The sequence below is a fragment of the Pinus tabuliformis genome, chromosome 2_2, assembly GCF_031772625.1.
Source record: "Pinus tabuliformis cultivar Carrire ecotype Pingquan chromosome 2_2, CPIR1, whole genome shotgun sequence".
NCBI classification, from domain to species: Eukaryota; Viridiplantae; Streptophyta; class Pinopsida; order Pinales; family Pinaceae; genus Pinus; species Pinus tabuliformis.
The window spans coordinates 1,112,819,166-1,112,829,345 of NC_142300.1; the positions used below are offsets into that span (position 1 = coordinate 1,112,819,166).

Here is a 10,180-nt window from a genome sequence, read left to right on the forward strand (position 1 = left end):
AATAATTCTATGTTTATTGTTGTATATGTAATTCCTCAATTGAGCCATTATCCCAGGACAGAAGCCCGAGTAGGTTCTGAGTCATTATTAATGATGAATTGATTTGATTGGGCAGAAATTTGTTTGTCATTGTGATTTAGATTGTTATATTTGCTTCCGCTAAATATTTTGTTAGGAACCTAGCTCTATGATTATTTGATAAGTTTTATGCTAGGAATTAAATATTGAGTGTTGGGTTCATAAACTAACATAGTCCAACTATAATCTAAAAATAGAAAACCCTAGACTTTAAAAACTCACTAAAAATAGGCAACAATGCCAAACAAAGGGACTGATGACTAGAGAACATTTTGGAGCAACAAACTAACAAGCCATATAACCTTTGAGGATCCTACAACCCCACTGAATTAGCAACACCTTGCATGCCTTTCTCTGCGAGTTTACTACCTACAACTCTTTCCTCCACAAGATAACTACCTTTCATAACTTCTTCTTGTAGGACAACATGACTTATGTGGCATGTCTTTTTGGACTTCAAATGGTCCCTTGTTTATCCTCTTGAATATTTACAATGTTAGTTCATCAGGCAATAACTTCTTCCAACTTCCTTTAGTCCTTTAATATGGGCAGACCTTTGAAGCAGTCAAGGACAAGCTGGAGAAATTTATAGACAAATCTATTCCAAAACTTGGCATGTTTTAATGTGGTAAATGTGCACGGAAGCAAATCTCGCAACTAGCTTTGTGGAGGAAATCAAAGTGCAAGTAGATAATTGGATACATTTGCATAAGTTGGACTGTGAATAGCTTTGTTTGAAGTCCAATGGGTGTCATGAGTGTAAACATTTTGCCAAATGTTGTGTTAAGAGGGCTCCTCCCTAACCAGATAAAATGAGGAAGGATTCCAAAAAGTATCAAAAAGTAAAAGAATAGATTCACCCCCACAAGACTTGCATTTCAAAAAAAGAATAAAAAATATTCAAGTAGAAAAAATAGTTTCACAATGCTAGAGCTGGAACAACAAGAAGAACCTCGAGAGGAGGAGGTTGAATCCCTTCCAATAAAGGATCCTACAAAAAAGAGGCAGAGTCTCAAACCTCCACCAAGTTCCAACACAAAAAAGAGAGAGGATAATCAAGTTTAAAAAGAAATGAAGCAACATAAGGAATCAGTAGGCAAGGAGGTCCAATAAAGCAAGTATGACAATCCCTATATCACCCTCTCCATTCACCTCCAAGGTAATCTCCAAGATAATCTTTTAGAAACACTCGGGAGGCCCCTTGGGAGCCACATCCAGAAAGTGATCATTCAAATGATGTCCAAGAAATCATTAAGGAACAGTAGACAAAGCCTTGGGATTATTCTTTGGCATCTTTAGGTTATCCCCCATGTCCAAAAGAGTCAGAAAGGAAAGAGTTTTTTGCCCCAATCTGTTTCAAGCCCTCTTACAAGAGGGAGGGCCAAAAAGCAATTCAAAAATGGGAAACAAGAGAAACTAGGCTTTGGGGTCCCAACTCACTCTCATCATGTCTTTCAATAGCTAGAAAGGTTGATTCAAAAACCTCTCATAAGTATCTAACAATTTTTTGGTTTGTTATTAGGAAATCAATTTGTAAGGCAATACTCTTTTACGAATGGAAGCGAAATAAAGTCTACTTCAAAAAGAATCTGGATCTAGAACACTCCCATTAAACTCTGGAACTGATGTACAATTTGAAAATAAGAAACCTTCTCATGTATGTAATTTTTGCCTTTGGGTAAAGACAAGGCTTTTTTGACAATGTATACAAAGTAATTGTTTCAATAAAAACAAATTGAGCAAACTCATGCACCTATTAAGACATCTAGAACTTCCCACAAACAAAAGAGGATCAAATCTTCAGTGTGTGGAGGGAGCAACATCAATAATAGAGATAAAGGATAATTATTTGAAATCAATTTCCATCAATCTTCATATGCTGATCATTGATATTACTTTCCTTGAAAATGTTCTGAAATTTTAAAAAGTATGGCGGTCAAAAGAAATTTAAATCTGAAAGAAAGAAACAAAAAAAAAGAGTGAACAGTGTAAGCATTAAAAGATGTTGGCAGCTTAAATTCAACATGCCAATTACTCATTTAAAATTGGCTCCTCAACTGATCCACGGGTTTTCCTTGTGCTCTGCTTCTTTTAACACTCGTTTTATATTTGTTAGTTGAGCAATTGATTGTGCAGTTTGTATTTATAAGTATCACCATGAGGAAGTTATCAAAGATCCCAAGAAGTAAGTTCATCTTCCAATCAATGTCATGATGTAATGAAGAGACAATTTAAGACTCCAAAATCGGGGTTTCAAGAATTTAGGACCTTTGACTATGCACTTATTGCTTACCTTGCGTTTATAAGGATCAAATTGAGTGAGTTGTCAATAATTTCAAGAAGGGAGTCCACATCCACAGTTCAATCGATGTCATGAAGTAATGAAGAAACAATTTTAGACTTTCAAATCAGACATTTGAAAAAATCAAAAAGACCTTCGGATTAAGAGACATTGGCACACTTAATAGTCTTCAGCTCCTTTTGACCCTTGCTTTATAATTTTTAGTTGAGCAATTGATCTTCTGCCTTATGTTTATAAGTATCCTTTTGAGGAAGTTGTCAAAGATTTCAAAAAGCAAGTCCACCTTTCAAAAAAATTCACGAAGTAATAAAGAGGCAATTTGGGACTCTGAAATCAGGGATTCAAAGTACTCAAGAGGACCTCAGATCGTGCAAGGACAAAGACCACACTAAAGGGCACTACAACATACCTAAAAAAGAAAATGGGCAAGGTGTAGGAAAACATAGACTATCCCAAGGATTGGGGATACAGTTGGGAGGGTATTCTAGAAGGCCATACATCAATAAGATCCATGGTTCAGAATTCAGTGACACCACAAGGGAAGAAGGAACTAAAGACAATGATGAAGATGACAATGTTGACTAGAGCCTTAGCTTACGTCCAATCCCACTTAGCTCATGGTAATTCCCAGCCCTTTTGGAATGGACTAAGTAACCAAGTTGCATGCACCCCAAACCAAGTACATGCCCAAGTGCACCTATCCCACACCAAAGTGTAGGATAATGCATCCAAACCTCGTAAAGGATGCACCTGCATCCCTCAACCAAATTTTGGGGTGCATCCCTCTGACGGGGACTTAAACAGTTTGTTATGGGGATGTTGAACGCCCATTATAAATGCAAATCCAACTTGTTGTTGAAATTTCTAAGTCTAACCCGTAGAATTTTACTGCACTATCTGGTTTATTTCACCTACTTGTTTTATTCTTTAACAAGTTATTTAACCATATAAATACTAAAAATAAACACAAGTGCAGTTTCAACCATCTACAGATCAACAACTAAAAGAAATAGACAAACACACAAGGGACACCGTTATTTTTGGAAAATCGTCCCCGGAAAAACCCAATGCGGGAAAATCGGTGCAGCAGTTCTGAGGGTTTTATTATTAAGCAGCTTTCTTGAGTACAATTGGGTGCCAAACTGGCTCACCCTACAGAGAAATCAATCTGGCCGTAATACCTCTCTTCGAAAGCAGATATTCAGCAAGTCTGCTCCACGAAAGTCTCTCCAATGCCTCCTAGCCTCTGCGTCAGCCCTCCTGGCCTCTGCGTCACCCTAGAACCCTCTGTGTCAGCCTACAGATGCTTTGTGTTGACTCTTTGGCCCTCTGCGTCATCCATGCAGGCCCTTTGGCCCTCTGCGCAGTCACTCTGGCCCTCTGCGTGGCTCCTGTTGGGTCTGCGTCTGCCTCTCTACCTCTACACTGGTCTTCCGACACTATCTTTGCCTCTCTACTATGCACTCACTGCCCCTCGCTGCAACTCTGATCACTGGTTCGATTTCTCTCAACAAACCCCGCTCTAGAAAATCGAACTGATTGATCAACTTGGTGTATCTCCAACTAACACTCAAGCCTCCTCTTATACTTTTTATGTCGAGTCTTCAACGGCCGAGATTAAATCTCTAATCAACGGCTAAGATTAGATTTGGCTTGATCCATGTCATTTAAAACTTTCTCACCCAATTTTATATTAATACCCATTAATATTTTTATTCTCCTAAGTTTAGACTTGGGAACCCATTAAAAATATTAATTATTTTAATATCTCTCTAACCGGGTGGAATTTCCCCAAACCATTTCTGGGTCTTGGAGATCTCATGTGCTTTAGCCTCTCCACCAATTTCCATAGCTAGTGCACATCTGATGCTACCCCAAATCAACACTCCCTCTTAGCGAGGAATGTGCTCTAGTAATGTTCCACCACTGAACATCACCCTGATTATCCAGCACCAGTACCTGTGTTAATGCTTGGCCTGCTGCCCAACATCCTCTGCATTGTTGCCTCTTGTACTGCTGCCCATGGCTCTGCCACTACCACTGCTACATCTGTACTGGAACTCCCTCTGCATCTGTGTTGTTGCTGGTCCTTTCTCCCAAAACTACATCTGCACTGCAACCCTCTCTCATCATGTTGCATCGTGCTGCCCATAGCACTACCACTACTACTACTGCACTGCAACTCAGTTACTGAGACATTGGTAACTGATCTACCCAACTACTGACATCCTTGTCAGGCTAGAAGCCCTCCTGATGTTGAAGCTCTCTCTGTTGCTATCCTGTGCTCCCTTTGCGCTGCTGCAACAACTCCGTGCCTCTCACACTATTGCAAACACCTTTGTGCCTTCCTGCACCTCCTTTGTGCCTCTCGCACTACTGCAACCCTCTCTCCGCTGCTAGGGACTACTGCACTGTAGCACTCTTCTACCGCTCCATCTGCATCTTGCTTCTACCAACATCTGTCATCCTGCTAATGTCTCTCGGGGCTCCCGTAGCCAGATATGATCCAAGAGTTTCGGTACCTCAAGGATCCCTCCCCACATCTTCTGTAGTCCTCCTAACTATAGCTCGATGTCACCCCACCTCTTTTCTAGAGGTACATGAGCACTCATGGCACAATCGTCATCATCCTCCACTTCCTTCTCCGCCTTAGCCGGCGCTGCCTTGGAGTCAGAAGCCTCTCCCTTATTCTTCTTCCTGGGACACTGGGTTGCATAATGGCCCAGCTCCCCACAGTTGAAGCACTTAATCTTGGAGATGTCCTTCTTCTTCCTCTTCCCTTGTTGCCCCACAAATGCCAAAGTCACATCCTCTTCCTCCTCTTTCTTGACCCGGGCTTCTTTGCTGCTACTTCCCGCCTTGGTCAGTCGTCTAATCTCTTCTTCGCGAAGAGCTTCCCATAATTCTTCCCAATCTGGAAGATTCGCTCTGCCCAAAATGCTTTGGACGAATGTCTCCCACTCCTCGGAGACTGCGTTCAGGGCGGTCCTCACCATTAACTCCTAATCCAGCGTGGCCCCTATGGAAGTAAGTTGGTCCCGAATCTCCTGCAACCTGCTAAGAAAGTGATCTATCTGCTCCCCCTTCTGCATCTGATACGACCGCAGTTGATTCTCCAGTAGCATCTTCCTCTGCATGGAAGTGCCCTGATACAATGTCGTCAAGGTGTCCCACATCTCCTTTGTTGTATTCTTCTCAGCAATATGTTGAACTACATGATCCTTGACCCCATCAAGGATTATGCACTTTGCCTTGCCCATCGCATCCTCATACTTTTCGTTATCAATTGGGTCAACTGGGATAGCTACGGTTCTCAAGGCGAAGGCCTTGATGCGATGTCTATCCAAAACAGACAGGATCCTGGCCTTCCAGATGACAAAGTTGGACGCCCCATCTCGCTTGTCCTGATCCCTCAATCTGTTCATGGCCATCTCTGCTCTTCTTTTCGACTCCCTTTGAGTCTCTACTTCGCTCCTGGAAGTTCTCTTCTAGACTCCTGAGTCTCGATTTCCCTCCTGGAAATCCTCTCCGAGACTCCCTCTAAGTCTCAATTTCCCTCCTAGAAATCCTTCTTCCAACAGTCGAATCGCACCTCTCCGATCTCCTTTGCTCCTGCAATCACTAATCTGGATTTCTTGGCTAGAAATCTGCCTGGGTAGCGACTCCCTTCTACCTTGGTTTTGTCCCATTAGGTACTATTCTGCTTCGATAGCAACAACACCCCACTAGCTTCACAACCCACAATCTGCCCACGGCTTCCTAGGTCCCAACAGCTGAAGAAACTGAGCCTCTTGGCTCTGCACAATCCCGACAGACGCTGAATCGCTCCACTAGCCAATTGCGTCACTCCTATTTCGTTGAGCAGAATGACGTGGCTCTTCGTGAGCCTCTTCTGCCTCTCACTGCTTCTGCGTTGGGCCCTTCTCTGGCTCAAACTGATGACACGGGCCCTCTACCTCACCCCTTCTCTATTGCTTTCTGCTTAGGAACAGCTTCTGTCACTCGGGACAGCTGTTTCTGTTGCAAATTTTCTGATATAGTTGGTCCCTTCAGTTCTCATGTGATCTGCAACGCTCTGATACCATGTTGAAATTTCTAATTCTAACCCGTTAGAAATTTTCTTGCACTATCTGGTTTATTTCACCTACTTGTTTTATTCTTTAACAAGTTATTTAACCATATAGATAATTAAAATAAACACAAGTGCAGTCTCAACCATCTACAAATCAACAATTGATAGAAATAGACAAACACACAAGGGACACCGTTATTTTTGGACAATCGTCCCCAAAAAAACCCAGTGCGGGAAAATCGGTGCAGCAGTTCTGAGGGTTTTATTATTAAGCAGCTTTCTTGAGTACAATTGGGTGCCAAACTGGCTCACCCTACAGAGAAATCAATCTAGCAGTAATACCTCTTCGAAAGCAGATATTAGACAAGTCTGCTCCACGAAAGTCTCTCCAACGCCTCTTTGAGGCTCTGCGTCAACCCTCTTGGCCTCTACGTCAGCCTACAGATGCTCTGCGCTGGCTCTCTGGCCCTCTGCGTCACCCACGCAGGCCCTCTGCGCAGTCACTCTGACCCTCTGTGTGGCTCCCGCTAGCTCTGCGTCTGCCTCTCTGCCTCTACACTGGTCTTCCGGCACTATCTCTGGCTCTCTGCTATGCACTAACTGCCCCTCGCTGCAACTCTGATCACTGGTTCATTTTCTCTCAGCAAACCCTGCTCCAGAAAATCGAACTGACTGCAATTTGGTGTATCTCCAACTGACCCTCAAGCCTCCTCTTATACTTTTTCTGTTGAGTCTTCAACGGCCGAGATTAAATTTTTTATCAACAGCTACGATTAGATTTGGCTTGATCCATATCATTTAGAACCTTCTCACCCAGTTTTATATTAATACCCATTAATATTTTTATTTTCCTAAGTTAAAACTTACGAACCCATTAAAAATATTAATTATGTCAATATCTCTCTAACCGGGCGGAACTTCCCCAAACCATTTCTAGGTCTTGGAGATCTCATGTGCTTTAGCCTCTCCACCAATTTCCATGGCTAGAGCACATCCGATGTTACCCCAAATCAACACTTGTTACTAAACAAGGCAATGCGCGTAGCCACAAATATGGGTGTCAAACCCTACAGTGAGATGCATACTTGCATGCCCCTACACAGGGCAATGCATTTTACAACAGTCATGGTTGTCAAACCCTATTAGTAAGGTATATTTTCCAGTTACTATGCAATGCAACCCTATAACCAGTTATTAAAAGATAAACTGTTATGCAGTTGCCCCACGTATTTACAAGGATCATTGAACCAATATGCGATGTGAACCACCATGTGGCTACAAATAATCCATGTTTAGGGGAAATATGTAAAAACATAGACTCTATGTGAGAAGATTATAACCATAAACAAACTAAAAATAAATGAAACAAACTAAACATGCACTTTCATATGGCATCTTCAAATGATAGGAATAGTCACCAAAAGTCTACCATGCAACTGGGTCTTTTAATGATGGTTAACATGACAACAACCTTTGGTACCCGTACAACTAGGTAAATGGACGTGTATTTCATTATAGGTTGAGTTTTCGCTTTTCTCTTTTGTAAAAGAAAAATCTGAAGACATGATCTGCTAATTCCATCAGAGCCTGTATAGCCTTACCTTAATAGGGCTATCTGAGCATTGTTTGGCTGCCATTCCAGTCCAAAACGCTGTGGACATGATCCAGAAGCTTAAGAACAAAATTTGCTGAATCCACATACATCAGCCATTGAGTTTTGCAGATGGCAAGAAAGAAATAGTGTAGCTGATGCTGAACAGTTAGGGCCCAGCAGAGACTGAATATGGAGTCTAAAATAGCATATGAGTATATCCAAAACTATGACAGTAGAGTATTTATAAACTTTTTCATCAGCTAGTGCATTAAAGAGTCCATCTAACATAACCGTTGTTAAACAAAGCACTCCTCCAACTAGCCAGTAAATATGACCTAGGGAATCTCAGAAAAGATGTCATCAAGTTTACAGCTTCTGAAAAATACCACCAGTTGCTTGCTTCAGGAGATTATAAAGTATGAAATTTAAACAACAGGGATAACAATGTTATATTATATATTTCCATTTTAAATACTAACGATATGTGAAATACAGATGATACCAATTGCAGATAGTGTGAGTTTCATTGTACTCAAAGGGCCTTTAACAGTCTTCAACCTTAGTAACAGTATTCTTCGTTAGAAATTTCAGTAATGAAATTGCCTAACTTTCTGAGATCACCGCTGTCATGTCAATTTATTATGACTTTAGCTTCATTTGTTGCAAATACTGGAGAATTTATTAAAATAAATAAATAAACGAGTATGGCTCATATTTAACTTTCTCTAAGTAATCTACCGTGAAATTTCTGTTAAAACAACTCAGCACAAAATGCAATTGCAGTATACACAAAACATACAGAGGATTCAAATCTCAAAATTGGAAGATTGCATTACCTACAAGGACTGGAATCAGCTTGGCACACTGCAAAACAAAAGTAGGCAATAAATCAGCTGCTCTTTTTCAAACCCCAAATTACAGGTTTTGCTACTATCATGTATTCCTTATAACAAATCCTGCTCACTGTTGCAAAAAATATATCATGGAATACAGAGCTCGAAAACTTAAAAGAAACCCATAGAGAGGTACGAAGAATAGTACTCACATTATAAATTTGCCAAGCTTTTCCAACACTGAGGGTAACAAAAGTCTCAATCCCACGCCTTTGAACAGCGAATGGAACGCCATCAGTGATGTATCCCAGTGCTCTGAAGGGCTCAAACAATCCCATCTCTACCTGTTATATTATTTCAGTCATGAAAATATTAGCAAACGATAATACAGAGTAACATAGGAACATATTATTTCAAACGATAATACAGAGTAACATAGGAAACAACTTGAACTCAACTGATCGTGGGAAGATATCTGCAATAAACTTTGTGTCCGTGTACACAGTCAGAAATTGTTAGCTGGCTGGAGTTTGTCGTGGTAAAGGTTTCCTGACCGGCGATGCTCGCTCTTAGGTTTTAAAGAGTTTTATGATTGTGTAAAGAGAATTGCAGTCAACTCCAACGACTAAAATTTTAGTAACCCTTTCGCAAAGTAATTAGAGATGGCCTCAGCTTTACTAGCGACGGTAAAATACAGGCGTAGGTAAAGCCTTCTCCTATATAGTTCTAATTTCGTGAGCTTTTAGAAATATAACCCATCAATAAATAGTTTTTAGTAATTTTATATTATATATAAATTATTTATTTTAATAAAATGTTATAAAATATGATTTTGGCCTTACATTTAAAATTATTTTTAAATTGTTGATTTATGGTTTGTAAGTGTTTTGATAGGGTTGAATTTCATTTGAGTGTTTTTAGTTATTATATTTGTTGTACTTTCCCAAAGTTACTCTTTACATATGCTCTTTTTGTCATTGTTAACTCACTTTGTCCTTTACTTGATAAGGGTAGGCTGAGTGGTTGAGGTGGGTTGTTAATTTCCTCACCACTTAGGTTTGATTCCCTGAAATGATATGCTTATCTTATATTGATTAGGCTCAAGGAGTACGGCCCAAAAGAGTTTTCACTTTGCCTGTGGTCAATACAAGACATCTCAGCTCTTGCTTAGTCATTGGGTGATTACTTAAAAAAAAACTCACTTTGTCCCCTTGCCAACCTAAAAGTAGGGAAGTGAAGATCTTTATGGTTTTTTATTGGTTTCATTTGGTTTGTTTCATTGGTATGTGCCTCCTTTACGC

At 40.5% G+C, this 10,180-nt stretch overlaps 1 pseudogene across 1 annotated transcript in view; it reads right to left on the reverse strand.

Annotated features, from left to right (window-relative positions):
* Positions 1–9,579, reverse strand: part of LOC149197299 (uncharacterized) — a 289,735-nt pseudogene extending 280,156 nt beyond the window's left edge. Inside the window, exons 1-3 of the transcript XR_016254749.1 lie at positions 9,338–9,579; positions 9,092–9,223; positions 8,883–8,910 (exon numbers count right to left, since the gene is read on the reverse strand). The product of XR_016254749.1 is annotated as an uncharacterized LOC149197299 (transcript). The remainder of the gene's footprint in view (positions 1–8,882; positions 8,911–9,091; positions 9,224–9,337) is intronic.
* Between the last annotated feature and the right edge of the window lie 601 nt (positions 9,580–10,180).